The following is a 4,711-nucleotide window of genomic DNA, read 5'->3' on the forward strand; positions in this document are numbered from 1 at the left end:
GGTCACCCAGCAATATATTTATGTGTTCATTAAACATCTTGTTTTATAGGCATTAAAGAAATTATTTAAACATGTTTAGTGTTCATGTTTTCTTACTAAGCTTAGCGCTGGAGCTACTAATGCTAATGTTGCTACACTAAAACACTAAAAGCCAATAATAGAAATACAGAAATATATGCCTTCACACTTTTTCACTCAAATCACATTAATGTCTTCATTAAATTTACACAGGCTTGCCAATGTTGCTTAGGGTGCAGTATGATTTAAAATGAATTGAAAGTACACTTAAACCTAAGTGTGTAGCGCATTGCTAAGTGTAGGCATTTTAGACAGGTGTTATGACTTGCATTTATGCACATCACACAAACATAGGAATGTGTCAGACATAGGAATTGTCAGAGGTGCCTGAACATAGCTATGGTTGCTAATCTAATATTAGGCCAATCACTATCTAGGGGCAGGACTTAGCAAAGGACAAAGTCAATGGAGCGTGTGGTTTGTCATACACCCTCAGGTGCGTCTACAGGTAGAGGAAAAAATATGTATAAAAAGGGAGATCTGTAATGACCTTATAAGTGATATGTACACAAGAAAACCCAGAAGGTGCTTTGTGATTTAAATACCACCGAAAATGTGAACGGGGTTTACCCAAAAACACTGAACACTCTCTCTACCAACTGTTAACACTCATGTGACACGGGGACTGAGAGTTGTGGAAAAATATGCTGGTTAAAACTGAAACTTCGTAAATCACGCTGTTCCATGAGTTTATAAGGCACTGTATCTGAATCATTTGCCTTTTTTTAAACGAAAGAGCAATTCTCTCATTTTAAGGATTTCCCCTAATCTTTGTTGACTGCTTGTGCACACAGCCTATTAAGATTAAGAGAAGGTGAGAATGATAATATGCTTACTTAGCTCTTTTTTAACTCTTTAAACACTAAAGGCATGTATCTGGACCCATATTTCAGTTCCTCAGCTTCCTCTCAGTCTTATTTAATGTCAAAACAATTTGTCATTTGAACAGAGGCATTCATACTGTTATGCCTGTATATATGAATGTCCAAAATGTCAGTCAGCTCTTATTAGACATTTATTTACAGCTAGAAATACTTTAAATAATTGTTCTGAAGTCATTTTCGGGATTGTTTTAAACAAAGAATACCATTGTAGTTTTAAATGCACTTAATGTGCAGTAATGCCTTACTACTAATAATAATCTTATTGTGGGTCTTTTATTGTGAAAACGAGTTAATCTGAAAAAAGCAATGTCTTATATAACTGAATATCAAATAAATATCAAATCTGTGTACTTTTATGATCACAAACTGAACTACACCTGCAATTTACCACTGCGCATCTAGTAGTAGGGCAAACGTACAGTCAAACGCCTGTAGCTACATAGTGCTTGCGACCTAAAACACAACTTGTACAGGTAGATCTGAATGAATGAAAAGTACAAAATGTAGTGAAATGCAAATTTGCACATCTGAAAATGAAAATTAATGCAGTAAGACTCCAAAAGTACCCACCTAGAGATTTGCAGGTATTCCATTGGACCCGTTAAGAATGAACACATTAATCATTCTTCCTTCTACCACCAAAATGTTTCCTGTGCAAGCCCAACCTGTGCTGCACTCTGCTGTGCCCAGTCTCTGAGCCCAGTCAGCAACAACTGTCAAGGGAGACAGAATGTGATGGAGGTGTTGTTCCACCATCACTGCGTTTTTTTTTCCTGCCAGGGAGCCCGGTGTGCAACTGAACACAGAGGACACCCACACTCCTCTGGACCTGTTGAAATAGTTTTTTTTCCAGAGGAGGCTGTGGAATCCTTCTGCTGGAACACCAACAAGCAAGCTGCCAGGAATGTAGCCAGAAGTGCAAAAGTACAAAAGGGATGTTGGAATAGTAGACTTTTACATTGTATTGGACTGATTTTCTACATGGCCATGATCAAGCTGGATCACAACACTCACTGTTGGTGGAAATGCCGCATCTTTTCCATTCCTTTCCCACCACGGGTGATGTCCAGGGACAGACACCGGACATCAGTATCACAATATCCTGGAATATTCACATGAGTGACCCAGATGAGAACAAAGTGAATGATGCCAAGAAGGGAACCTCAGAGCATGATCTACTATTCTGTGTCAAACCCCTCATTTGCACTGAATGCCTGTAAGTTATTCTATCATCCCCGCAGGAATGTTGCTCTGGTTGAATATATGAAGGACAGGCCAACCAAGTGGGGTTTTAGGTTGTTTGTGCTCACAGACTCCAGCAACGGGTACACTGGGACTTGTCTGTATTCAGTGGAAAGAACAAAGGCCAGGGACTCTCTTATGACACTGTCATGTCACTGATTAACAGAAGGTATTTGGGGACTGGGTACCATGTGTACATGGACAGTTTCTATACAAGCCCGAAGCTTCTCAATGACCTGTTTGCTTGTAAGTTTGTTGTTTGTAGAACATACAAAGAGTCCAGGAATGACTATGCACACAATGCTGTTAATGCACAGACAAAGATGTCATTTGGAGGAACGCACCACTGGAGAAGGGATGGTCTTCTTCTCTTTGTGAAGTGGATGGACACACAAGAGGTGTCTGTCTGCTCCACAATACATACAGCTTTCACTGGAAATGCAGTACAGAGAAAAGTGAAATCCAGACAGAGTGTCTGGACCACAGAGTCCTTTCCATGCCCCTCACCAAGGATGGAATACAACAAGCTCATGGCAGAAGTGGACTTGTCAAGCCAGCTGATCTGGTATTACACAACACAGCACAAAACACTGAAGTGGTACAGTAAAGTCTTTCTTTATTTGTTGAACATTGCTGCAACCAATACCTACATTCTCCACAAAGAACTGCACCAAGGCAGCATGACCTATGAGGTCTTCATGTAGTAGCTCATTACACAGCCGTGTGGTGTGACACAGAAACTATAAAAGCTAGTCTGTGTTGTACCTTGAAGAATTAGGGAAACAGAGGCACACAACAAGAAAGAGACATCTTCTTCTCTTGATGTTGATATGTTAATCGTTTCTCTTTTATCTCTAAAAACACTCATGATTGCTACTGCAATCCACGGCTTCCCTCAATTCTCCTCATAAGTACTACAATCAGGAACAGGAACTGATATTAGATAAAATTAGATGCCTATCTTAGTCTTTCCAGATCTCAACTTGAACTCCACCATTCCTGTTAACTACCATTCTATTTTCTTACAGCATTCTACTTCTTTGTGGGAATGAAACACCCAGCTAACATGCTAAAAATCCCAAATATCTTCAGTTCATGTATACAGTGGAGGAAATAAGTATTTGACCCCCCACTGACTTTAAAAGTTTTAATACAAAAAATTAATGAAACGTCTCATTTTATGACAGCTTTATTTTAACTGACACATAGAATATCAAAAGAAAAACTGAATTTCATTGAAGGAAATAAGTATTTGACCCCCTAGTAAAACATAATTTAATACTTGGTGGCAAAACCCTTGTTGGAAAGCACAGCAGTCAGACGTTTCTTGTAGTTTTATTAGGTTTGCACACACTTCAGGAGTAATTTTGGCCCACTCCTCTCTGCAGATCATCTCCAAATCCTTAAGGTTTTTAGGCGTTCATTTGGAAACGCAAGGCTTCAGCTCTCTCCATAGATTTTCTAAAGGATTGAGGACAGGAGACTGTCTAGGCCATTCCATGACCTTGATATGCTTCTTATGGAGCCACTCCTTTGTTTCCTTGGTTGTATGTTTTGGGTCATTGTCGTGCTGGAAGACCTATCCACGACCCATTTTCAGTGCCCTGGCAGAGGCAAAGAGGTTGTCACCCAGGATACATTGCTCTGTTCATCTTCCCGTCGATGCAGTAAAGTTGGCCTGTGCCCTTAAAAGAAAAACACCCCCAAAACGTAATACATCCATCACCATGCTTGACGGTGGGGATGGTGTTCTTAGGGTCATATTCTGCATTTTTCTTCCTCCAAACACGTTGAGTTGAGTTGAGACCAAAGAGCTCAATTTTGGTCTCATCTGACCACAGCACCTTCTCCCAGTCTCTCTCGGAGTCATTAATATGTTCATTGGCGAACTTGAGGCGGGCCTAGACATGAGCTTTCTTTAGCAGAGGAACCTTGCGTGCACTGCAGGATTTTAAACCATTACATTACGAGTGTATTACCAATGTTTTTTTGGAGACTGTGGTCCCAGCTGCCTTGAGATCATTAACCAGCTCCTCCTGTGTAATTCTTGGCTGATTTTTAACCTATCTTGATCAATGACACTCCACGAGGTGATATCTTGCATGGAGCTCCAGGCCTAGGTTGATTAACAGTAATGTAATGTAATGTACTTCTTCCACTTCCGAATAATTGCACCAACAGTTGCCACCTTCTCATCCAGCTTCTTACTTATGGCTTTGTAGTCCATTCCAGCCTTTTGCAGGTCAACAATTTTGTCCCTAACATCTTCAGACAGCTCTTTAGTCTTGCCCATGGTGGAGATGTTGGCGTGTCACTGAGTCTCTTGGCAGGTAGCCTTTTACACTGGTGACAATTTGGGACAGGTGTCTCTCATGCAGGTAACGACTTCACTGAGATTAGGGTGTGTCAGTGGTCTGTGGGAGCCAACATTAGTCATGTTTTTTAGGGGATCAAATACTTAGTTCCCTCAATGAAATGCAAATTATTTTTTATTTAAATATTATTTT

Source organism: Salminus brasiliensis, chromosome 8 (assembly GCF_030463535.1).
Source record: "Salminus brasiliensis chromosome 8, fSalBra1.hap2, whole genome shotgun sequence".
NCBI lineage: Eukaryota > Metazoa > Chordata > Actinopteri > Characiformes > Bryconidae > Salminus > Salminus brasiliensis.